General features: G+C 36.8%; 1 protein-coding gene and 1 long non-coding RNA gene across 2 annotated transcripts in view; one reads left to right on the forward strand and one right to left on the reverse strand.

The window, feature by feature from the left end:
• Nucleotides 1-17240, reverse strand: part of LOC309631478 — a 571739-nt gene extending 554499 nt beyond the window's left edge. The window contains exons 1-2 of the long non-coding RNA XR_014246296.1: nt 16744-17240; nt 6266-16713 (exon numbers count right to left, since the gene is read on the reverse strand). This is a non-coding gene — a long non-coding RNA (uncharacterized lncRNA). The remainder of the gene's footprint in view (nt 1-6265; nt 16714-16743) is intronic.
• The window catches only part of CNTNAP5 (contactin associated protein family member 5), an 862652-nt gene that overhangs the window by 655208 nt on the left and 179534 nt on the right, over nt 1-27910 (forward strand). The gene's annotated exons all lie outside the window — the stretch shown is intronic.

Here is a 27910-nt window from a genome sequence, read left to right on the forward strand (position 1 = left end):
TAAGCCTTGATGGCTATTTAAGGAAAAGGAGAGTTTAGGAAAATGAAGAAGACAGAATGGTCTGGAGTTCTAGAAGAGCTTCCAGAATTTTGGCTTCAGGAAAGAGGTAAATGATAATGCAATGAACTCATAGGGGAGTGAGATTCCCTGGTGTGATTTGAAATGTGCTGAGTTCATTTCCAGACATGCAGTTAGCTAGCAGTGTTACATCTTGGGGGGAAATTAAAAAGCGAAGGTGCGAAATACAGAATCCAATGGACCTATGAAGCCATAATGTATTGCCAAACTGATGAAAAGTCATTATCCTTAAATAATGACCCACGTCTGAGAGTTAATTATTACAGGGTGAGATTATGGGTGCATCATGCAGACAATGTCAATTATCTTATGCTCATTTAAAATGTATTATGAATAATTCACAGGTAAAAGTTAGCTGTATAAAAGTTAAAAAATTAAAAGGTGGGGAAAGCATTGAATTCAGTGGTAATGTATTTTGATAATAGCAGACAGATAATTATACATGAGTAATGTTTGCACTTAGGATATAAAGAATTACTTATTAGATTGGTCCTCCTGAATGAAGACATCAACCCTTGCCACCATCCTGCTCCTGGGAACTGGGATATTATTGTTCTTAGTGCCAAAACTACTTCCACTTTGCATTCCACCTCATGCAGCTCAGAAACCATTTATCAAGCATTTACTCTTTGCCCAGCTTTATGTTAACTCCCGGGGATATAATGGTAAACAACACAAGAGCATTGCTCTTGTGGTACCCAGGGTCTACTGGAGGAGATAAGTCAGTAAACAAACCATTTTAAACCAAATAACCATTGTTTGGTTTTTTAAAACAAACCATTTTAAACCGAGGTGTTTATAGAGCCCTGGCCCTAGGAATGTATTCTTGAGTGAGATTACCTCTAAGCAAGTGTTGAAGGAAGAGTGGGAATTAGCCACCCTAAGATGAGCACAGAGGATGCATGTGTCTGGGGAGTGAAGCGGGACCATCAGCAAAGGCTCTGCAATGGGAAACAGCATCGTGTGTAGATGTATGTGTGTGCACATATGTGTATGCATGCATCTGCATGTGTGTATGTGATATGTGTGGGTGTGTGATGCATGTGTATGCATTTACATGTGTGCACACGAGTGTGTTTTTGTGTTTGTGTGTGGCATCTCTGTGACTTGGGGTGGGGGAGTGTGACCAGATGTATTTGGTTATCTCTAGAGTATAGATCAGAAGGCATTACGGTCTCCATTTACAATTTCCATGGCATTTTTATTCATAGTTCAATGGACTGTTGAAATATTGGTCTTGCTCTGAGCACTAAATAGAGACACTGGGTAGAAGTAAAATTAACATTGCCATTTCTTTTTGCTTCCATTTTGTCTGCTTGTGCCCAATATAGGACAATGAATCTTAACGCTTTTTATAAAGGAGGCGGGGGGAGTGAAGGGGAAAAAGTAAGAGAGACTAAAGGAGGAAGTTTGTTCTTCCTTCTCACAACCCCTCTTTATTATTTCTCTTTTGTCTTCACTTACTGGAACATTTTTCTATGATGAATAAATATGCATTACTTATAGAACTTGAGAAAAAACAAGAGAAGCTTTAAAAACATGTTTAAAAGCATTACATTCAGCACTAATGCAAATTCTAGCTTGGAATACAAAAAAAGACAGCCATTTATATTTGTTAAGAATGTATTATGTCACAAGGCCCCTTATTGAAGTTAACAGTGATTTAATTCTTGAAGGTCAAGTTTATGTCTTTTTGCATTTGTCCAGAACAGTCTTATTCAAGTGATCTTACTATAAAGACAACAGGCTCTGGATTTATTTCTTTGGACTTTCTTCCTCATGCATTGTTCTTCTTCTAAGCCGAAGTCTTCTGGAGCAGTCTTCAGGCTCGCCAGGCAGCATGAACAAACAAAACAGGTTGAAATGTGGTTTTTATTCTTGAGTCGTCATCAATTCTTGCCCTCAGTACTGTAATGGCCTTCTAACACATATCCCTGTCTCTCGTTTCTTGTTTCACCGATTTCTGTCCTACACAGTTCCTTAAAATTTTTACCATTCTGAAATCCTGCATCAGATCACTTTTTCCTGCAGGGTGAATGTGGGTCGTCTTCCCACGTCACTCAAGGCCTCTGTGACTCTGCTCCCTGCTGGACTTCGCAACCTCATTTAACCCGTTGGTCTACAGTTCCCGGAGCAGCGAAGCTCTTCTAGCCTCTTCCCACTTCCACACTGCTCCTTCTGTCTAGAACAGTACACATCTGGGCCACCAGGCCAACCCCTCCTTGTTCATAAGCTTTTGTTCTAATAGTATTTCTTCCTCAAAGCCTTCCTTACATCTTCGGGTGAATCCCTCTCACTGGACACCCATGGCTCTTCTATTATTCAAATGTCTAGTCTAGAATGTGTTATGCTGCTGAAATTACTTTCTTTCAGGCCCTTCTTTCTCATCTCCTATAAACTTGAAGTGGGAGATGAGTCTCTCTGTATTTTTAGCATTCCCTTCCCCATAAGTCTAGGCTGCTTTGCTATGACTTGCTTTGACCACCTAACTCTGTGCCAGTTCTCCTTCTAGACATCAGGAGACCTAACAGTTTTTACATTCATGCTCTTGGGATCTATCTGACTTCCATGTGAAGATGTGTGAGCTAGACTACGGAAAGATAGGTGACCCCATGAAGAAAGTGGATCAGAAAGTCCCCAGCTGTTCGAGCCACCCCAGTTGAGGTGCCAGACATGTGAGTGAAGCTTTAGGGGATGTTCCAGCCTAAGCCAGGCTCCCTGATTAATGTTGTCACAGCCAATAGCACATGTAGAGAAGAACAGCCCAGAAAATTGTGAGAAATAATAAATGGTCGGTTTTAGCAAAGAGTCAGCAAACTAGAACCCATGCGGCGTTCTGCTTATTTTTGTAAATCAAGGTTTATTGGAACACAGACATACTTCTTTGTTTATATATTGTCTGTTGATGGTTTTGCACTACCAGGGCAGAGTAGTTACGATTGAGACCATATGGCTTTCAAAGTCTGAAATATGTATTATCAGGCCCTTTAAGGAAATGTGGGGATCCACCTTTGAAGGCACTAAGTTTGGCAGAGTTTACAGAGTAGTAATAGATTACTGAAATGAATGCTGTCAAAGATCAGATGAACCCTATAAGGGTAAGGGGCAAAGAAAGATGTCATACAAAACTATAATTCAAAAAGGTATGTGCACCCCTATGTTCATAGCAGCACTATTCACAATAGCCAAGACATGGAAGCAACCTAAATGTCCATTGACAGATGATGGATAAAGAAGGTGTGGTATAGACACACACACACACACACACACACACACACACACACACACACACACACACACATGGAATACTACTCAGCCATAAAAAAGAATAAAATAATACCTTTTGCAGCAATATGGATGGACCTAGAGCTTATCATACTAAGCGAAGTAAGTCAGAGAAAGACAGATACCATATGATATCACTTATGTGTGGAATCTAAAATATGGCACAAATGAATTTATCTACAAAACAGACTCACGGACATAGAGAACAGACTTGTGTTTGCCGAGGGGGAGGAGGGTGGGAGAGGGATGGATTGGGAGTTTGGGATTAGCAGATGCAAACTATTATATATAGGACAGATAAACAACAAGGTCCTACTGTATAGCCCAGGGAACTATATTCAATATCTTGTGACAAACCATAATGGAAAAGAATGTGAAAAAGAATATAAATATATGTATAACTGAATCACTTTGCTGTACAGCAGAAATTAACACAGCATTGTACATTAACTATACTTCAATAAAATAAATTTTAAAAAAAGAAAGATGTCACAGCTGATATGAGTTAAGGGTAAGGCCTTGTTTAAGTGTTAATGAGAGTACATTGAAGGTTGGTACAAAGAAAAATCAATACTTTTTTTGTTCTAGGTCCTTTCCGTTTTCCTTTCCTTTTTCCCTTTTCTGCTAATGTGGGAAAAGAAAATATTAACACAGAGTAAGAGAAATTAAGTAAAAAAATATTCCCCAATTATGTGCAGGCAATGGGATTAAAATTGCTTAAGGTATTATCTTCTGATGTTATCAAACGGAATCCAAAATGACCTGTTCAGAAGCCCAGGGAGTCAGCCGCCATGGTCTCTGGGGAATGTCCTGGCTGGTGAGTTGGTTTCTTGTGTGTTTAGCTTCTTTTATTCACTTTCAGCCCTTCCTTATGATTCCCCAAAGGGGACATTCATCACTTCTTTTGAAGTCAGCTAGAGGATATTTTTTCCAATGACACATAAGTCTTTTCTCATGAATTCTGAAATTCTTCATGGACAAATTCTAGAGTATTTAAAGAAGGCACTATGCCATAGTGGCCAGAACATGTGTTTTGGAGTTCCAGGGTTACAGGTTCAAATCTTGGTTGCACCATTTACTTGTTTGTTGGACCTGGAGAAGGAGCCTTTCTGTGCATCACTTTCTATAAAATATGGATAAAAATGAATATACAGTTGTCACTTAATAAATTCATCTTTGCATTTTTTTTAAATAATGAAAATGTATTTTTTACTGTGCTTGGAAATGATCTCAGTCCATGTTCAAAATAAAAATCCCAGGAATATCAGTGCCTCCCTAGAATAATTTAACGGTGACAACCATTTGCTGAGAACATAATGTGTCCAAGACACTGTGCCAAGCTCTGAAATCACAAAGATGAATATCATAAGTGATGGAACCCTCTTTCATATGAGGAATCCAAGGTGTTAACTGTCAGGTCTACTGGGATGTAAGACTAGGCTAGATTTTATTCAGCATTTTCTGAAATAAGAATGTAAACAACTGACATGCACCAAAGGTAGACCATGGGCCCGGTTCTAAGCATTTCACGTACATTAGTAACTTTATTCCTGATATTTCTGTGGAGTCCGTAATGTGACATACATATGCCATGGTGGGCTGTACTTTCTCACTGAGAATCATGGTCTTCCTGTCACATCACTGGCTTAGGCCAATCTGTTTTCAATAGAGTGAAACTATTTTTCTCTTCCAGATATTTTTAAACATTTGAATCTAATATATCTTTTTATTTTATTTTATTTTTTATATTGAAGTATAGTTGGTTTACAATGTGTGTTAGTTTCAGGTGTACAGCTAAGTGATTCAGTTATACATATATACGTATATGTGTATATATATAATGTGTAGTATATATATTATAATTTATATTCTATATATATATTCTTTTTCAGATTCTTTTCCTTTATAGATTACAGGATATCGAGTATAGTTCCCTGTAGGTCTTTATAGTAGGTCCTTGTTGGTTATCTATCTTAAATATAGTAGTGTGTATATGTTACTCCCAAACTCCTCATTTATCCCTCCCCCACCTTTCCCTTTTGGTAACCAGAAGTTTGTTTCCTATGGCTGTGAGTCTATTTCTGTTTTGTAAATAAGTTCATTTGTATCATTTTTTAGATTCCACATTGAAGTGATATCGTATGATATTTGTCTTTCTCTGTTTGGCTTACTTCACTTAGTATGATCATCTCTGGGTCCAACCATGTTGCTGCAAATGGTGTTATTTCATTTTTTTATGGCTGAGTAATATTTCATTGTCTATAGACCACATCTTCTTCATCCATTCACCTGTTGATGGATATTTAGGTTGATTCCATGTCTTGGCTATTGTAAATAGTGCTGCAGTGAACATTGGGGTACACGTATCTTTTCTGAATTATACTTTTCTCCTCTGGGTAATATATCATTTTTTTTTAATTGGGGTATTGTTGCTTTACAATGTGTGTTGGTTTCTGCTGCACAATGAAGTGAATCAGCTGTATGTATACATATATCCCCTCCCTCTTGGACCTCCCTCCCACCTCACCCCCTATCTGACCCATCTAGGTCATCACAGAACACCGAACTGAGATCCCTGTGCTATATCTGTTTTACACATGGTAATGTATATATGTCAATCCTAACCTCCCAATTCATCCCCCCTCCCCCCTCCATGTCCACACGTCTGTTCTCTATGTCTGCATCTCCATTCCGGCCCTGCAAAATAGGTTCATAGGTGCCATTTTTCTAGATTGCACATACATGCATTAATATACGATATTTGTCTTTCTGTTCGGCTTACTTCACTCTGTATGACAGTTCCTAGGTCCATTGACGTCTCTTCAAATGACCCAATTTCATTCCTTTTTTATGGCTGAGTAATAGTCCACTGTCTTCTTTATCCATTCATCTATCAGTGGACATCTAGGTTGCTTCCATGTCCTGGCTATTGTAAGTAGTGTTGCAAAGATGGGTAATATTATCATTTAAAATGATGTTATATGGTAAACAAAACATAAAAACACAAGACAACAAACACAAGAAACTTGTCTGTTGTGTTTCCTCACAACTGGTTCTAACCAGCTGAAGCTGATAAGAGACAATGGACTTTGAATGATCGATACTGGACCTTGCTGAAGAGACTTGTGTGAACCAAGAACAAATGGGATTTCTTATAACCCACTGTGTACAGACTTAGGGGCTCATTCCCTTCCTTCAGGCGCTGGATTTCATTACTGAGTTGGCACAAACTCCACAACCTCCCCTTTCTAGCCTTGAAAAAACAAAAAAAACCCACTTCTCCTCCTCAGTGAACTATTTAATGAATTTCTTCACAAATGAGTGTTCCCTGGCCTAGCAACTAAATAGACTCAGCATTGTAATTTAAGAAAACTAATTGTTTTGTTTTATTTTTAAGTTCCAGAAGTTTTTGTTTATTTTTTGATGTGTCATGAAGTGAATGAGTAATTTGCCTGCTTGTAAATGGTGGGGCTGGTATTGAAAGCCCAGCAGGCTGTCTCTGGAATGCACATATTCCTGGCAAGTCACTATGCTCGCCTGCATACAGTCCAATATCGAAACCCAAGCTCTTTTCTGTAGTAAAATTCCAAGCACTTGAACACAGTTTGAAATGATCTTGTAGTTGTATGATTCGGCAGAAATATCGGTACAGACCTTAATAAATGAAAAGATATGAATCATTCACTATAATGCATGGAAATAACATACAGAGACAGTTTTTTTCATGTCCATGGTAAATGTTTAACAGCAAGCTCTCCAAAAGTGTGTGTGTGTGTGTGTGTGTGTGTGTGTGTGTGTATGTAAGCTTATTTTAAATTTATTTATATAAAGGATGCATCGCATGCACTTTATACGTAAAAGTAAAAATATATATTACTCTTACATATCACAGAATGTCCTTGTTGATTTTTGCCAGATTTGGCTGTTCATAGTCAACCTATGGTTACAATTGATAAAAGTGTAACTCCAACGTGAATATTGGTTGATATTTTCATTCATGTTAATGACGAAGATGAAAGTGAAACAATGAAGACAGATGTTGAAACTTCACTTGTTTGTCAATGATGTGAGGAAGTTTTTTGATGAATCAGATAATAGTTTTCAAATAGTAGGCTATTTCATCAATTTTTGTGTTATTTACATGTAATAGATACAGTATGACATACTTTTAACTTTAATCTGTATGATTGCATTTTCTCCAATAATTTTTTTTGGCCAAGATTTTTAAAATTTAATTTAATTTAATTTTTTATTGAAGTATAGTTGATTTACAAATGTTGTGCTAGTTTCAGGTGAACAGCACAGTGATTCAGTTATATATAATACATATATATATACACATATATACATATATGTATATGTATATATGTATATATATATATTCTTTTTCAGATTCTTTTCCCTTATAATTTATTACAAAGTATTGAGCATAATTCCCGGTGCTATACAGTAGGTTCTTGTTGATTATCTATTTTATATATAAATAATCGTATGTATCTGTTAATCCCAAACTCCAAATTTATCCCTACCCCCCTGCTCCTTTTGTAGCCATAAGTTTGTTTTCTGTGTCTGTGAGTTTATATCTGTTTTGTAAATAAGTTCATTTATATCTTTTCTTTTGATTCCACATATAAGTGATATCATATGATATTTGTCTTTCTCTTTCTGACTTACTTCACTTAGTATTAGATAATCTCTAGGTCCATCCATGTTGCAGCAAATGGCATTATTTCATTCTTTTCTATGGCTGAGTAATATTCCATTGTATATATATATATACCACATCTTCTTTATCCATTCCTCTGTTGATGGACACTCAGGTTGCTTCCATGTCTTGGCTATTGCAAACAGTGCTGCTATGAACATTGGGGTGCATGTACCTTTTCGAATTAGAGTTTTCTCTCCCCAATACTTTCTAAAATTTAGACAGTCAATGAAACAATAAACCAAGCCCTGATTTGTGGTGCTGTCAATCAGTGTGGTGTGAATACACTCACTATGGCTGATTGTATGCTCTCAACGTGACACCACTGAAGGAGGAGTTGGTATAAGACCTATGGTATTCATGTCACACACTTACAATAGGCAGAATAACCTCAAGAACACAGATAGTTGTGAAATGCAGTAAAATAATTGACAAATCAATAGTTTTGAGTATTCGTTTTGTTTTTTGTATGATTTATTCTCTGTAAGTTTATATAATTTAGTTTTTAGTGTTGATTATATTTCACAACCATCTCACAAAATTTCTGAGCAGTTAGCAATCTGTTCTCTTGAGCCAGGACAAGCTGACTGCAGAACCCCTCTGGGTGTACCTGAAGAATTTGGATAAGGGAAAATACAATCTCAGTTGTGAGTTAGACTTTAATATACGCACATGAATTATCAGACATTTTCCAATCATCTCAAAGAGATTAAACTTCTCCCAAACCAAGTAGGATATAAAGCATATGGAAAGAAATGATGTGTTACTCAGAATGGGGCTGTTCAGCCTAGGAATGAGAAATCCACATTAGGTCCAGATAGAGGGAGTTTGGCCCAACACACTACGAGTGTTAATGTTTCGATCTCAAGGCTGTTCTTGCAGAGCAGATGGAGAGGAGCTTTTACCTTCAGTTGTTTTCTGCGTGAGCATTCCAGGGGAGTGAAGAGTGCTAGTACTGTTGTAGGTTCTTTGTATAGTATAGGTTTCTGCTTTTCATTGTTAAAGCAAATTTCCTAGGTAAAAGGATTGCTCCCATTTTTAAAACGATGAAACTGAGGTTGAAGTTAAGTAATTTGCTCAAAATCACTTATCTGTTAATAAGTAAAGCCAAATGTCCATCGACACATGAATGAATAAAGAAGATGCGGTATGTGTGTATGTGTGTGTATATATATTTGTATATATATATATACACATATACATATATACAATGGAATATTACCCAGACATAAAGAAGAATGAAATAATGCCATTTGCAGCAACATGGGTGGACCTAGACATTATCATACCAAGTGAAGTCAGTCAGACAAAGACAAATATCAGATATCACTTATATATGGAACATAAAATAATGATACAAATTTATCATTTGTATTAATGATACAAATCATATATATATATATATATATATATATATATATATAAAACTGAATCACTTTGCTGTATACCTGAAACTAACACAGCATTGTAAATCAACTATACTACAATATAAAATAAAAATTAAAAAAAAAAAGAAACAAAGCAACAATGTGAATTTGGAGGGGAACTCTAGAACCTCCATTCTTTTATCCTAAAGATTTGGATAGAACAAAAATACTTAGCATCCCCCCAGATGGTGAATACACGTCTTGCTATCACTAGGGCCTGTTCACATGGTCCAGAGAAAAATGGTCAGAAAGATCCCTATTAAAAGGGAAGAAATGTTATCAGTAGAAAGTTTGGTATATTTAGGAGCATTTGCTATTGAGGTTCTGGTTTGAAGAGAAAGATTTGATAAGCTCTTTGCTTTTTTCGCCCCTAAACAAGGATTCCAGATGAGTCCAAGAAGCAGGAAATTATGGATTAATACCCCTGTTCTCACATCTTCATCTTGCACTTTCTTAGAATTTCAATTCAAATTAAATAAACAGGCTTGGAATCTTTTCTGTCCTAGAGACATAATTCTTTTAAATTCCAATCTCATCTTAAATTCACTCATCTTTTTTTTCCTCCTGCCTCTCAGTGAAAAGTCGTCTTTAAATGGCCATTAAAAAAGCTAATTTCTCCCTGGCAATTGTTAGCTCTGCCTGACCTCTCTTGAGGTACTCTATCCTGGTCTAAGTCATTGAGTTGTTTGTTCTTGAAAGGGACAGGGAAGATGAGTTCATTTAAAAGTTCTCTAAAATATTTCCTTGATCCCTAAATAAATGAACTCATGAAGACATCCATGGCTCAGGTGGACTTGTGGTCAGTACATTCGACGTTTGAAGCATTGTAAATGAGTGAATCAAGAAGTGACATTCTTCAATGTTCAAACCTACTCAGATCCCTGACAGCATTACATCTTTAAACACACACACACACACACACACACACACATTTTTCTTTTAATTTACAGATTAAGACTTGGTTCTAAAAAAGTAAGATTTGGCTCTTGATTCAGCTAAGTTCATCATTTATGAATTGAGTCTTTCCTTCCTCTATTTAAATTCATGAAATTTTAGAACTTTGTGAGAAAGTAAATTTTGGTCCTTTCAACTATGTCTTCGCATGATGAAATCACATCTCAGGAAGGCTGATGAATCTAAGCCTCAGAGCCATGCATCTACTCAGTGGTGGGTGTGCTTATTCAACTCAGATGCCTTGTTGTTTTTTAAGAGTATTTTTTCTAAAACAGCTTTAGGTTTATAGCAAAACTGAGAGGAAAGTACAAATATTTCCTTAATACCTCCTGCCCCACACATTCAGGAATCATACAGTATGTAGCGTTTTCAGATTGACCTCTTTTATTTGGTAATACGCACTTAAGTTTCCACCATGTCTTTTCATGGCTTGGTAGGACATTCCTTTTTAGTGCTGAATAGTATTCTACTTTTATGGATGTATCACAGTTTGTTTACCCATTCACCTAATGAAGGACATCTTGGTTGCTTCCAAGTTTGGGCAATTATGAATACATGATTTTTTAATAGTCTTTATTTTTTAGCATAGTTTTAGATTTTCAGAAAAAACATTGAGAAGATTAAAATGGGGAGTTCCCATATACCTTGTATTCAGTTTCCCCTATTATTATTTTTTTTAATTAATTAATTAATTAATTAATTAATTTTTAAATTTTTGGCTGTGTTGGGTCTTCGTTTCTGTACGAGGGCTTTCTCTAGTTGCGGCAAGCGGGGGCCACTCTTCATCGCGGTGCGCGGGCCTCTCACTATCGCGGCCTCTCTTGCTGCGGAGCACAGGCTCCAGATGTGCAGGCTTAGTAGTTGTGGCTCACGGACCTACTTGCTCCATGGCATGTGGGATCCTCCCAGACCAGGGCTCGAACCCGTGTCCCGCACATTGGCAGGCAGACTCTCAACCACTGCACCACCAGGGAAGCCCTCCCCTATTATTAATATCCTATATTAGCATGCTACATTTGTTATGAACCCATATTGATACATTGTCATTAACAAAAGTCCATAGTTTGTTTAGATTTCCTTAGTTTCTACCTAATGTCTTTTGCTTCAGGGTCCCCTCCAGAATCCCATGTTACATTTACTTGTCATGTTTCCTTAAGGTTCCTCTTATCTGTGACAGTTTCTCAGACTTTCCTTGTTTTTGATGACGTTGACAGTTTTGAGAAATACTGGTCAGGTATTTTGTAGGCTGGATGCCCTGATGTTGAATCCAATGTTATCTCTCCATTTATTCAATACTGACTTTTTTTTTTCTGGCAACTTCAGTGAGGCTTATCTTATCTTAAGTGAGCAAAGTTAATGAGTAATTTGATGGATAGATCTGAAAAGCCTTCTTTCAGTTAAAAAAAAGAAAAAAGCCCTCCCCTAATTAAAAGAAGAAGGAGGAGGAGGAGGAGAAGGAGGAGAAGAAGAAAGAAAAGCCATATCCTTCCAGAAACCTGGCCTAAGGCCTGCACATCCTCAACAGTGAGTCCTTCATCTGGGAGGGACCTCTGGAAGTGCTGAGGCCCAGGGTCTGGCCATCCTCACTCCATCAGGGGCCTTTCCCTCTGAGGAGGTCCTGTCCCCCAAGCCATCACTCAGCCGGTATGAGACACACACCCTGTCCTTTTCCTATGCATGGACATCTCCTCTCTCCTGTTGTCTCTGTGTCTGCCCTCCCAGTGTTACCAGCGGACCATTCTGCAATGGGGGAAATGTTCTGTCCTGCCGTGTCCAGCATTGTAGCCAGCGGCCACGTGTGGCTATTGATTCCTTAAAATATGGCTAGTGCCAAACAAGGACTGAATATTTCATTTTAATTAATTTACATTGAAATTTAAATAGTCCCTCATGGCTATGAGTTGCAGTATTGGAGAAAAGCCATAAGGGAGTTGTGTTAAGCAGCTTGTGCTTTCTTCCTTGTGATGCAATCACTCCTCAGACTGGGAGCATGGAGGCATTGTCATCGGCTTAGAACAGGGAGGGAAAGATAAATACAATTTGGCATCTCAATAAACCATCCTGATACTGATATACTCTCTTCCATTCTTATGTGGTTTGGCTGTCGTGCCGACCTACAGAGGAGGTCAGATTAATAACAGAAGCAACATTTGAAGCACCATGGATAGACCTAGAGATTCTCATATTAAGTGAAGTAAGTCAGAAAGAGAAAGACAAATACCATATGACATCCCTTATACGTGGAGTCTAAAATATGACACAAATGAACTTATCTAAGAAACAGAAACAGACTCACAGACATAGAGAACAGACTTGTGGTTGCCAAGGAGAAGGGGGATGGGGGAGGGATGGATTGGGAGTTTGGGATTAGCAGATGCAAACTATTATATAGAGAATGGATAAACGACAAGGTCCTACTGTTTAGCACAGGGAACTCTATTCAATATCCTGTGATAAACCGTGATGGAAAAGCATATGAAAAAGAATATATATGTGTGTGTGTGTGTGTGTGTGTGTGTGTGTGTGTATGTGTAACTAAATCTCTTTGCTGTACAGCAAAAATTAACACAACATTGTAAATCAACTATACTTCAACAAAATATTAAATAAAAATAATAGAAACAACATTGGCAGACTCTTTCCAGGCCACATGCTGCCTTCCTTTCCCACCCACCAGAAGCCTGGCTGGAGAGACAGAGAGCTTCTGGACATTCAAAGGTGGGTCCAGTCATCTTCAGAATCACTTCACTCAACAGAGTCAAGTAGCAGGCTGTCTGTGAATGGGATTCCTCAGATCCCACAGGCTGTGCCAGATATGCCAGCCACCCAGCCTTCTTGACTCACTCACCAGATCCTCTCTTCTGATGTCTCACTGCTTCTTCAAACACTTCGTGATAAACCATATGTGTGCCACATCTTCTTAATCCAATCTTTTGTTGATGGACATTTAGGTTGTTCCTCTGTCTTGGCTATTGTAAATAGTGCTGCTATGAACATTGGGGTGCATGTGTCTTTTCAAATTAGTGTTTTTGTTTTTTCTGGATATATGCCCAGGAGCGGAATTGCTGGATCACATGGTAGGGTTGCGAGTTCAAGTCTCACTGGGGCCTGTTGTGTATTCCTAGCATGTCAGGATGGCACGTGGTCTGAGGCGCCAGACTCAAGCTTCTGCTTCCTCCTTCCTAAATTTTAATACTTCTTTTTCTCACCACCCACAAAGGCATTAATCCATTAAAAACTAAGGGAAAAAAGAAAACAACGACAACAAAACCAAATTGTTCTCCTCCAAATGAGGATATTTAGATGAGGATTTCAGATTTGTAGATCTGAATTGAAGGGGTCCAATCAGTTGTCATAAGAACTACATTTAGCATGAACACGTGTGTCCTTCAGATCATATCGGATTCAGAATAATGACGCCCTTCTGTGGGCCTATTAGCAATGCCTTCTCTTTTGCTGGTGGTGGACTTCTCAGGTGAGAAGAAACGTTATTGCCACCCTCAAATTTGTTTGTACTCCAACTGCTAAGGTAATCGCTTAGGGAGGTGCACTTTTTTTAAAGGTCTTTGTGAGAAGGAAGTTATCTCCTCTAGTGCTTTATTTTATGTCCCTGAATTTAATAGTGCCAAGTCCATGGCTGTTGAGTTTACCTGCTTTATTTGCTGTAAAGAGAAAGTTCAGCAGAATTTCAGAAGGGGCTGGAGATTGCATGTCAAGCAATGTCTGCCCTGTATCAATTTTGCACAGCACTGGGGAAAGAGATTTGAAAGGAAATTTCCCATTACGTAAAAGCAGCTATTAAAATGCAACTGAATTTAAGATGATTGGCAAAGGAATGGGATACAGCATTAAAGAGTGTTGGGGGCACAGTTCAAGGATTTATTTGCCCCTTTCCTTCATTCTCTCTTCCTGATTTTGTCATTTGCTTCAGAGCACTATTTTAAGACCAATCTGAATTTTTAAACTACCATCTGATGTGCTAATTTTGACATATGAAGAGGAACAGATGTTTACATTATCATGTTAAATTTGCCAGCTGTTCTTATGTCAGAATACACATCTATACATTTTATTTAAAAGTAAAACAAAGCTTTTAAAACTCTTTCCTCTCAAATATCCATATAAATGACGCTTTCCTTCCTTCCTTTCTTTCTTCCTTTCTTTCTTTGGAAAAAATCAAGGTTTCTTGGAACAATGTTTGCTATTTCTGGATGTATCATAGATCAGTGCCCGATGGTGTCAGCCAAGTTAGTGAATGCCATTCTTTTATTGTTCAAAGGACAATATTGAGTTTAAGGAATTTGTCCAAGATTTAGGTTTGAGTTTTTAAGGTTCATCCACAGCTGTGAAAGGCTGGTTACATCCTTGCAGGCAAATGTCCATGAATTTTGATAGCTGTCAACATACAATAACATTGCCTCTTGGGACTTTTTTGTTTTTCTGGTTGTGATACACAAGCCAGAAGAGCAAGGGTTACCTTTATTAAATTGCTTTAGTTCTGTGTTCTTTACTAAGATAATAGCATGAAGGATTTCAGTTTTCACCCAAGAAATGCATTGAAATACTTGATTCACAGGGGCAGAACTGGTGGCCTCAGATCTAGCTCAGGGATTGCACATTGAGTTATTCCCCCAGGGGACCCTCTTTTTTTTTTTTTCCTGGAAAAGTAGAAGACCCGCATTGAAAAGATCAATACTCAACCATAAAAAGGAACGAAACTGAGTCATTTGTTGAGATGTGGATGGATCTAGAGACTGTCATACAGAGTGAAGTAAGTCAGAAAGAGAAAAACAAATATCGTATATTAATGCATGTATGTGGAACCTAGAAAAATGGTACAGATGAGCCGGTTTGCAGGACAGAAGTTGAGACACAGATGTAGAGAACAGACATATGGACACCAAGAGGGGAAAACTGCGGTGGGGTGGGAATGGTGGTGTGCTGAGTTGGGCGATTGGGATTGACATGTATACACTGATGTGTATAAAACTGATGACTAATAAGAACCTGCAGTATAAAAAAACAAACAAACAAAACAACTAATACTAAAGTTTCATTGGGTTATTTGTATGGAAATATGTTAATATAAATGTTTCAGACATTACATGAAATTTCTAAAAATCTTATATGTTCTGGTATAATGTTATAAGTCATAATTCTAGTTACTACTTTAAAATGTATATCTCAGAAATAAAAAAAATTAAAAAAAGATCAATAATGCCCAAGTAAAGTTTTTTTTAATTTTTCAGTTTTTTTCCTGGTTTCCTCAAAGCATGAAACAAATATAACTAGGGAGTGTTTGGACATTATGTATGAACTCATTGTATCATTATTCCAGGAATATGCCAGGAGCAAAATCTGTTTTCTTAAGCCCATCCATTAGAAGGATACGTAGAATACCGTACAGCCCTCAAATGTGTTGATAGAGAATGTTTTTCATATCATGGGGAAGTAATTTTAAAGTATCATTAATTGATAGGACAGAGTGTTCCTGGTGAATTTAGGGTTCTTGCTTCATTGCAAATAATTCGGAGATGAAGTGATAAGTAAGAAGTGGATTTATTTAGAGAGAAACACACTCCACAGACAGAGTGTGGGCCATCTCAGAAGGCGAGAGAGTGCCTCAAAATACGGCGTGGTTAGTTTTTATGGGCTGGATAATTTCATAGGCTAATGAGTGGAAGGATTATTCCAATTATATGGGGGAAGGGGCAGAGATTTCCAGGAACTGGGCCACTGCCCACTTCTTGGCCCTTTATGGTCGGCCTCAGAACTGTCATGGCTCCTGTGGGTGTGTTATTTAGATGTTAATATATTGCAGTGAGCATATAATGAGGCTCAAAGTCTACTGGAAGTCATATCTTCTGCCATCTTGGACCTAGTTGGTTCTAACCAGTTTTTGTCATGTCCTATGGTTCTGTCAGTCTTTTAAAGGTTGTGCCCTGCCCCTTTCCCTCCTGTTTCAAGAGTACCTCTAATATGTTTAATGTTTTATCAAACCATTATAAATTGTTCGTAGGTGTGCAAACGTAGAAAAAAGTCAGGAGGAAAAACACCAGAATGTTTGCAGTTGTCTTCTAGTTGCTGTGTTCTTTGCAGTGGTCTACAAATAGCTTCATAACCTGCCGCCTCTCACCCCTCCCCCATCCCAATCCCTACTGTCCCCCCTCACTCACCCTTGCTCCCCAGTTACACCAGCATGCTAGCTACTCCTCCAGCTCTCAACTTGACATCTTTGTAACAGCAGGTCCCACTGCCTGGACCCTCTCCCTGTGGGTAGCTGCTCTATGCAACCCCTCACAAGGGGTATGCAAGCTTGACTCAAATACCCCTTTGCTATGGACTGAATATGCATGTCCCCCCAAATTTACATTGAAGCCTAAACCCCTAATTTGATGATATTTGGAGTCAGAGTCTTTTGCGGTAATTGAGTCATGAAGGTGGAACATCCACGAATGCGGTCAACGCCCTTGTGAGAAGAGAGATGATCTCCTTCTTGGCCATGTGAGGACACAGCCAGACACTGGGTCTCTGCTCCTTGATCTTGGATTTTCCAGCCTCCAGAACTGTGAGAAATACAGCTTTGATTTTTAAGCCATGTGCGGTGTTTTTATTATAACAGCCTGAATTGACTAAAACTTTGTTGAGGAGGTCTATCCTCCTATTTGGGACTGCACCTGCTTCTTCTCTCCATATCCAGTCACTCTTAGTGTCTTCTACTTTTGCTTTTTCTTAGTACTTTGCACTTAATTGAACACTATGAAATTATATTATGTTATATATATATAGTTAAACATTACCCACATAAACACATACATATATTTATGGAGTGGTGTGTGTGTGTGTGTGGGGGCGAATAACTCCCCTTTCCAGAATATAAATTCTGTTAAAAGCAGGTTATGTTTATTCTATCTAAATCTGGTGATGCATCTCTTGTGCTTTGAATAGTGTCTGTCATATGACAGAGAGTAGGCACTCTAAATATTGGGTGAAGAGTGAGGGTTGGCATTATGGATGATTTATAATAAGAATAGAGTAATACAATTCCATAAATATTAATTCTTTAAAATTGGAAGAATGTATACTGTATAATAAAGTGAGTAGTGTAAAAATCAGAACAAAACTTTAAGGTATACAAATGCTTAGAAACAGACTGGCTTTGTAATGAATAAAGTAACTATTAGTAAAACATGCTATACTACCCTCTCACCTTTCATGATACTTTTCATTTTGAGAATCCATGGACTTTCAAATGGCTCTTTTCGGGCAGGCAGGCCTCTGGTTTTCCCAGGTGAAGGGAAAATTTAACACTTCACTCTTCCCAGGTTTGGTTCCCCCTACCTGCACAACAGGTGCTGGACCCAGAAAACAGTGAGTCTTTGTGGGTTTGGCCTTGAAACTTGGAAAATGGTAGCTCGAATTGTAGGTTACTGCTCCACATCCTCTGAGATTTCATCTGGTAGCAAATGGAGTTGCCAAAATAGCCCGTGTTTCCTTTCCAAATGTTAGAAATAATTGGTTTTGCGTAACTTGGGGTCAATGTCCTTCCATTTAAAAAAAAAAAGGAAAAGATAGAATGTAAAGTTTTATGTGGTCTCAATCCTTTTGTTCCTCTTAAAACCCAATGCAAATTACTAATTTTGGGGTAATTTTATTTTGGGAGAACTTAGATTTGTATGAAAATCTGATAATATGTGTATTTTCTCCCAAAGCACGGTTAGTCCATTGCTGACTTGTCATGATTTTCATGGCCCTTAAAGTGTCGTAGGGTAGAAAAAGAAACTTAAAACTGTCCAGTGACACTGAGGAGAGAGGGGAAGGGTCTCTGGTCAGTGGTGATGCCGACAGGTGTCCTGGTGATGGACGCAAGAGTGCAGAGTTTGGAGAAAGGGCTTGGACTCCTCCAAAAAGCCATCAACATTTAAAATAAAGTTTCATTTGATATGGACAACTGTCATTTTCTCAAGTAAGTGAGAATAAAAACACTTCTGAACAGAATTGCTCATTTATGAGCTGCATCACACATTGTATCATATCATCTAAATAAATCCAGGGTACAAAAAATGTAAATAAAATTTGAAGAAATAATCTCTCACTCTGTCCACTACTCCATCATTGCTATTTCTTGGCCATTTAGGAGACTGAACACAAACAAAATAATCACATTTAGACCATGGCCAGCAATGGGGGAAGGTGAATAGACATGGGAGCACTAGATTCTAGCTTTAATTTTGCACTGGCAGTTTCAGCCCATGGCCGTGATGATTCCTAACCTCTCTCTGCCTCAATTACTGTGTCTATAAAATGAGTATCTCTGCCTTTATGTTTCTGGATTTTAGGAAAGAAAAGGCTCTCTCCTCAGCTCAAGTATTGTAAATGCTTCAATGCAAGCAAGATGACATAAAGTTATTATTCCAATTTGGATATCTTAAAGTATAAGTAGGGATCAATAACATTTCATCTAAGAGCTGTTGCTGGCAGGATAAAATTCAAAACACAAATTATATCAATAATGATGAAAATAGAACCTATTCAATTGTGTACAGGTAACTAATATGTCAAATAACTAGCTGAACCCATATGGTGTTTTGGTTGTTGTTGTTATTGTTTTCTAAATCATCTGAGTATTTCCAGTTGAGCTTATAATATTACAGTAAGTACCCTACATATGAACGAATTCCGTTCCAAAGCACGTTCATAAGTCCAATTTGTTCGTAAGTCCAACAAAGTTACCCTAGGTACCCAACTAACACAGTTAGCTATATAATACTGTACTGTAATAGGTTTATAATACTTTTCACACAATACATATAAAACAAACGCAAAATATAAAGAAAACATTTTTAATCTTACAGTACAGTACCGTGAGAAGTACAGTAGTACAGTACAACAGCTGGCATCCAGGGGCTGGCATCGAGTGAACAGGCAAGAAGAGTTACTGACTGGAGGAGGGAGAGGAGGTGGGAGATGGTAGAGCTGAAGGATTGTCAGCAATAGGAGACGGAGGGCAAGCTGCAATTTCACTCACGCCTGACGTTGATGGCTCAGGTTCTGGTTCCTTGCTGGATTCAATTCTATCTACCCTCTTGAAAAAACAATCCAGTGATGTCTCGGTAGTAGCTCTTTTTTTCTCATCATAGATGACACGGTAGCACTGGATTGCATTCTGAACGGCTGCTGCAACCTTTGTGTACCGTTCTACGTTTGGGTCCTGTGCCTCAAAAACTAACAGTGCCTCCTCAAATAAAGAAAATTCCCTTGCCACTTCCTGTGTCGTGAATCTCTTTGGTTCTTCAGTTACTTCTTCTTCCTCTTGTCTCTCTTCATCCTTTCTCTAAGCCTCCAATTCCATCAGGTCTTCATTAGTAAGCTCCTCGTGTTGCACAGCAAGGAGTTCATTGAAGTCGTCCTCTTGCAGGTCTAGCTTGAAATAAAGATACTGTACTACTGTACTCTATACAGTATTATACAGTAAAGTACACAAAAGCACAACCACTTGTAGAAGATGCACACGCGACAATGTACGCAGACAGGTGAACTAACTTACGTGATTGGACATGCGAACACACGTTCACATCTTTGAAAGTTTGCAACTTGAAGGTTCCTATGATTGAGTTTATAAATTAATTAATACATTAAGTGGACTTTTTCTATCACATTTAATACTGTATGATCTGCCTTCAGCTTTGTCAAAATGAAGAGGATTTACTGAAGGAACTGCGTACAGTGGTGACAACAGGATCTGAGATACCAACATGTGATATGAAGACACCCAGAAACTCACAAATTAGGGGGCCATAACTGCACTGGAGCTGAAAGGGAGGTGGAGCTGTGGTGGTGAAAGAGGGCTAGCAGATAAAAGCTGGTTTCAGTTAAGAAACTCAACCATGGGTAGTTCTAGCAAAGTAGAGAGGAAGCCGGAATGAAATATCCTTAACCCCCTTTTCCTTTCAACTTCCTGCTGGTGTTTCCATTGGCCAGCAGACATGGGAATCTGGGTGATGCTGTCTGACGGGGGCAGCTTCCAAGGGCACAAAGGCAAAGAATGCATCCTGAGGATTGGAGGTACAAGGAGAGTAACTAGCACAAGAGGGTCGTAAATCACATTGCTGTTTATTATTAAGTCAGATACTGGCATTGATGTGGCTTTACTGGATCTGTATTTGTAAAATAGCTTCCTGGGATTCCATAAAGTAAGGATGCTACACATAGTTTCCTTGCCACTACCTTATTTTTAAACATGAGTGTGACTCTTTGTTTACGGTGGCAGTGGATTCCCAAATCATCACTTAAATATTGGCATTCATGCTGAGGTCTCTAAGCCAGAATTGCTCAGCAGTTGACAACTGTGGTGAATCCTCTATTATTTATGTATAGTTTCTTTTTAATGTGGTTTTACCTGACTACAGAGAAGCTACAGAAATGGCTTCTTTCATTTCTGCACCCGGGACAGAGTCCAACTTGAGGCATCCTTGTCTGAACACTAAATTGTAATGATAACTTGTAATGATAACACATATACTGTGTTCAGTCCAACAGAGTGTGGAGCAGGGTGCCCTGTGGACAGAACTGTGAACTGGGCAATAGCTAGCATAACATTTTTTTTCTTTCTTTTAAATTGAAGTGTAGTTTATTTATAATATGTTAGTTTCAGGTGTACTGCACAATGATTCAGTTTTATATATATATTGAATATATATATGTATATATATTCTTTTTCAGATTTTTTCCCTTATAGGTTATTATAAGATATTGAGTATAGTTCCCTGTGCTATATAGTAGGTCCTTGTTGATTTTCTATTTTATATATAGTAGTGTATAGCTGTTAATCCCAAACTCCTAATTTATGCCACCCCTTTTCCCCTTTGGTAACCATAAATTTATTTCCTATGTCTGTGGGTCTCTTTTGGTTTTGTAAATAAGTTCATTTCTATTCTTTTTTTATTTTTTAGATTCCACATATAAGTGACATTGTATGATATTTGTCTTTCTCTGTCTGACTTACTTCACTTAGTATGATAATCTCTAGGTCCATCCATGTTGCTGCAAATGGCATTATTTCATTCTTTTTTATGGCTGAGTAATACTCCATTATATGTATATATTATATATATATAACATATATATTCCACTATATATATATATTATATATAATGCCACATCTTCTTTATCCATTTATTTGTCGATGGACACTTAGGTTGTTTCCATGTCTTGGCTAGCATAACTTTTATTTGAAATTTCTTCTGCCTCAGGCCTTTTTAAAAGTAGCAAATTTCCTTGCAAAATCCCTATGGCCTTCATTCACACTGAGATTAAGTAGAAATAACTGCTTAAAAAGGTACCCAGCTTTGTGTGTGTGTGGGTGTGTGTGTTCATTTTCATAGAGGTCACAAATAACAGTGTCTATAGAGGCCAACCACCTAATACAAATGGAAGCGTTATTTCTAGAAAGACCCAATTTCTGTAACAAGAAATATTTAGGAAAAGTTCTGTCTTTCTCAAAGATGTCAAATTACAATTTTTCATAAAGTTAAACTGGTGACTTGCATACAACTATAGAACAAACATGTTAAAGATTTAGATAAATCATTAATGAGGGAACCAGCAGAATGGTGAAGTCGGTTCAAAGACCCCTTGAGGAACACAGATTTACATAGTCAGGAAACCATGATAAAATAAGTTTGCTTTGTTAGAGACAACACTGGTTAATATCTTATAGGGCAATACAATTATAACTTTTGGAGTCAGAAATCATTTTTATCTCTGCTGGGCAAAAAATCTGCACGTTAACATGTTATTGTGGTCCTAATCAATTGTAAAGAGCAAGTCAAATAAAGATAAATCCCTTAAAGAAATAATTAATCCCCTAGATAATTAAATCATCTTTTAGAGAATTAAATTAAGTAATGGATGGGTATGTTAACCATTGCTTTAATATGACCTTGAAAGTGTATCAGGCATCCTTCTGTCTTATTTCCAAATTTCAAATAACTTTACTTAACAAAGGAACAGGCTGTCTTCTTTTTTGTTTGTTTGTTTGTTTTTTAAACCACATAACCTCCTGATTTTCTTTGATTTCCCAATTTTGATAGATAGTAAAGTAAAAGAAATAGTTACTTTCCTTTTAATTCATGTAGAAAAATTACAAAAAGTGAAAACAAACAAACAAAAAACAGAGTGTATCCAGGTTCTAATTTTTATTTTTTTTAGTCATCCTTGGTGATGTTTGACCTTGGTGCCTGAAGGTGATGTGGTGAGCGGGAGAGGATGGGAAGAGGATTTGGAAGGCCAAGTCTATCCTTCATGAGAAACTAGTTTGTAGGAATGTGGGCCCAGTTCTGCCAGGACTTCTGATTTTCCAAGCGAGCCCAGAAATCCAAACTTTCATGTTAAATCTCTTGATTTTTAAATGTTGGCAAATTAATTTGAAAAGTTAAAAACACTGTATGGGTCAATAATTGCAGTCTACCTCTGTTCAGGGAGCTTCCATCTTGCAACTTCTTTTTAAAGAGAACAAACTCTGGAGAGAAATTTTAGTTTATTATATACCTTTATACAAGACCTGGGATAGAAAACTAGTGGATTTACCTTATATAAAGTTGACTCTTTCAGCCTACAAAGCTTGAGTCTTCTCAGTTCAACAAGAGGACTTAATAACCCTTGTCTGTCCATCTGTCTCTCCGTTCATCCCTCCGGCAAATGTCTCTTGTGCACCGATGATATGCCAAGTGCTGTGCTGAAGATAGGAAGATGAATAGGACTCCATCTCTCTTCGAACCTTTGCACCCAGATTTTCCACCCTCCAGCTTTTGACCCCCAGATTCCTTCTTCATCCACTGCAAAATGGCTCCTCCTTTTAGCACTTTTCAGGGAAATTTGGGACCAAGTCATTGCTAAATAGAACAAATATTTCTTAGTCCTTATCAAACTTGAGTTTTCTGTGGCGTCCGATTCTGTTCTGATTTCTTTGAAAATCTTTCTCTTGATTTGCAGGAAAGTGTTCTCTACTGCTTTTCTTCTTACTGCTACTGCACATTAGTCCCCCTAGAGGATCCTCCTTTCTTCCCTTCCCAAGTCAATCATCCTTTTTCATTGCAAGTTCCCTTTCTCCTATAAGACTCATCAAGGTGGCACCAACAGGCACTCTCCCTCTGTCCTTGCCCTCAACATCCAAATGGTCCCTGGGTCCCTTATATTCTATATCCTTAATGTTCTCGAAACCACCTCCTTTCCCTTGTCTCTATCTGCTTTTGTTCAAGCTCTTCTTATTTTGTATTAATTATAACAGTCACAAGTAACAGAAAGCTTAGTGCAAAATTGTTTATAAAATAAAAAGATTTATCTCATTTACAAAACGTTTTATATTTGGACAGTTCTAGGATTGTTTTACTTAGCACCAGTACAGACAAGTTTCTTTCCACTGTTCGATGTTTTCCTCAAGCCTCACACGCACAATCCCCTGATGTTTGTAGAAGGTTCAGCATCTTGACAGAAAGAATAACATCCGTTAGCAGAAGAATGTCTTCCTTGCAACTCATTTTAATTCCCTGGCCTGATATCCTTTTACATCTTATTGGCCAGAATTGAATAATACATCTCTATCTAAAACAATTACTAAAAAAGAAATTGAATCACACTGATCAGTTTAGACCAGTTACAATATTACTTTTTTTCTGGGACCCACCTCCTTTGAGGCTCATGTAGGGTGAGTACATGAGCCAAATAATAATAACAATAATAATAATAATGGTAGCTAAACTTGAGCATGCCACGTTCTATAATTTTCTTGGAAGTACCTCATTTAATCCTCACAACAGCTGTATTTGGAAGATAACATTATCTCCATTTTACAAAGTGAAGACTAAATCTTACAAAGTTTAAGGGTTTTGGACAAGATGACACAGCTACCAGGATTTATACCCAAGTGGCATAATCCAGAGCTTGCTCTTTATCTGCTTATATTGTACCAAATATAGGTTTTATGAGGGGTCTGTGGGAGGAAGAGTTGCTGGGTTGGCTACCAAGAGTTTCTGCTGTGTTCCTACCTTGATGACATTCTAATAATGTTTCTTATTTCCAGTTTTGTCCCTTCTCACTTTGCTCTCAAACCAACTTTCATATAGCTGTCAGTTACATGTGTGTGGCCAACGCTGATAGGTAAGAAAAAAAAGGGTTGGGCCAAAGTGAGTAGCTTTGTGCAGTTTACCTACCTCCTTTCTGTGCCTGACATTGGGTCTCCATTGGGTTTGTAGCATTACTTTCTATTGGGAGTGGGGGAACTTATATCCACCTTCCATTGTCTCTCAATTACCTGCAGGGTCGAACTGAGAATGATAGTGATAGTGTGATGTCTTGTGGATACTTGAGTTTTGTTTTTATAACTAGACATAACTATTCAAGTTTATTGTTGGTTTAAACAATTGATGTTCATTATATTATAATTAAATGGACTTTATAAACAGTATTTTTACTCAAGATTGCTTTGGCTGTTTGGGGGTCTTTGTGGTTCCATACAAATTTTAGTATTATTTGTTCTAGTTCTGTGAAAAATGTCATGGGTGTTTTGATAGGGATTGCATTAAATCTTACATTGCATTTGGTAGTATGGACATTTTAACAATATTAAATCTTCTAATCCATGAACGTAGGATATCTTTTTGTTTCTAAACAACAAAACTGGAGGTATTATGCTTCCTACTTCAGACTATACTACAAAGTTACAGTCATCAAAACAGTATGGTATTGGCACAAAAACAGACACCTAGATCAATGGAATAGAATAGAAAGCTCACAAATAAAACCATGCACTTATGATCAACTAATTAATGACAAAGGAGGCAAGAATATACAATGGAGAAAAGACAGTCACTTCAATAAGTGGTCTTGGGAAAATATGTACATATAAAATAATGAAATTAAAACACGTTCTCACATCATATATGAAAATAAACTCAAAATGGATTAAAGACCTAAATGTAAGACTGGAAACCATAAAACTCCTAGAAGAAAATACAGGCAGAACATGCCTTGACCTAAATCGTAGCAATATTCCATTTACTTTCTCCTAAGACAAAGGAAACAAAAAGAAAATAAATAAATGGGACCTAATTAAACTTAAAAGCTTTTGCACAGCAAAGGAAACCATTGACAAAATGAAAAGACAACTTACAAAATGGGAGAAAATATTTGCAAATAATATGACTGATAAGGGGTTAATAACCAAAATATACAAACAGATCTTACAACTTAATATAAACAAACAAACAAAAAATGATTAAAAATGAGCAGAAGATGTGAATAGGAATTTTTCCAAGGAAGACATACAGATGGCCAGAGGCACAGGAAAAGATGCTCAACATTGTTAATATCAGAGAAGTGCAAATCAAAACCACAATGAGATATCACCTCACACCTGTCAGAATGGCCACCATCAAAAAGCCTATAAATAACAAGTGCTGGCGAGGTTGTGGAGAAAAGGGAACCCTAGTACACTCTTGGTGGGAATGTAAATTTGTGCAGCCACTATGGAGAACAGTATGGAGGTTCCTTAAAAAACTAAAAATAAAACTACCATATGATCCCGCAGTACCACTCCTGGGTATATATCCAAGGAAAATGAAAACAGTAATTTGTAAAGATACATGCACACCGATGTTCATAGCAGCATTATTTACAATAGCCAAGATATGGAAGCAACCTAAGTGTTCAACAGATGAAGGGCTAAAGAAGTTGTGGTAGATATATATATATATATATATATATAGATAGATAGATAGATAGATAGATAATGGAACATTACTCAGACATAAAAAGGAATGAAATTCTGCCATTTGCAACAACATGGATAACCTAGAGGGTATTATGCTTAATGAAATAAGTCAGACACAGAAAGACAAGATAAGGGTAGGGGATTAAGTGGTACAAACTACTATTTATAAAATAAATAACGTACAAGGATATGTTGTACAGCACAGGGAATATAGCCAATATTGTATAATAACTTTAAATGGAGTATAATCTATAAAAATACTGAATCACAATGCTGTACACCTGAAATAATAATATTGTAAATCAACTATACTTCAATTAAAAAATAAATAAAAATAAATAATAGAAAACTATAAAGTTTTTTATGCTTTTATGTTTAGATTAAAATCTTATTTTTATACTCATACTTATGGAAGGTTTGAATAAAAGTTGGCTCTACCTACAAATCTCATTAAACATCTTGAAATATTCCAATATGCACTTAGAAATCTGATCTCTCCAATTTCCTTTTTGAGGAGAGTGAAACCTGGAACTACAAATTTTGATGTAAAACCACAAGTAATTGGCACTTTTTCTCAGATCAGATCCCAGTTCTGAAATGCTGGCGAGGAAGGGGTGTCACAAACCAAGAGATCAATTTTATTGACCACCTCTGCCCCCTACTCCTGCCCTCAAGGGCAACACAAAATGTTTTTCCACTGTGCTTGGACATCATCTCTGATTCTTTTTTTTTTTTTTTTTAATTTCAGGCCAACCCAACCATAGACACCAAGGACAGAATAGAGTTTTAGTGGAAAACAAAACTTTTGGAAAATACAGTCTAAAGAAAGCTTGTGATGCTATATTGAAAAGCAGAATTTCAGTTTTTAGTGTTGTGAGCTTTAGGTGAGGTCAAGTTTCAGATATTGTGTCATTTCACAGACAAAGGTACTGCCTTCACATTGGTATTCAGGATACTGGATATTTGTAAGAAAGCTCCTGTTTCTTCAAAGGAAGCCGGAGTAGCTACCCATTTAGGAAATTCTGAATACAATATTGCTTGTGAGATTAACATATACATAGACATATATATATAGTGTGTAATGTGTGCATTATACATTATAAATTATTCTGTAGATTATACTATACATTGTGTGATAAATATATATTCACATATTATAAATATACATTATATATAATTATATATATTATAATCATTCATTTATATATAATATATAAGATAATAATTATATATTATATATTATAATATAAAATATAATATATAATAATATATAATATAATAATTATATTATTACATGTTATATAGTACATATATTATTATGTATATAATATAATATATCATATTATAATATATTATATATTATAATATATATTATAATTATATATTTAATATATAATTATATTGTATATTTGACACATTAAATATATTAAATATATTATATATTAATATTTATATTAATATACTATGAATTAATATTAATATAAATAATGTTGATATTATATATTAATGTTACATACAATATTACATATAAATATTATGTTATATATTAATATTATATTATTATAAATTAAATATAATAAACATTAAATATATAATTGTATTTTACTAGAACCACATATAAATAGATTTTTAACTGTAAGTCCTACTAAGAATCCAGAATCCAGAGACAATCTGGAAGACCTCTGGTCTGTG

This window comes from Balaenoptera borealis (genome assembly GCF_965194805.1).
Source record: "Balaenoptera borealis genome assembly, chromosome: 6".
Taxonomy (NCBI): domain Eukaryota; kingdom Metazoa; phylum Chordata; class Mammalia; order Artiodactyla; family Balaenopteridae; genus Balaenoptera; species Balaenoptera borealis.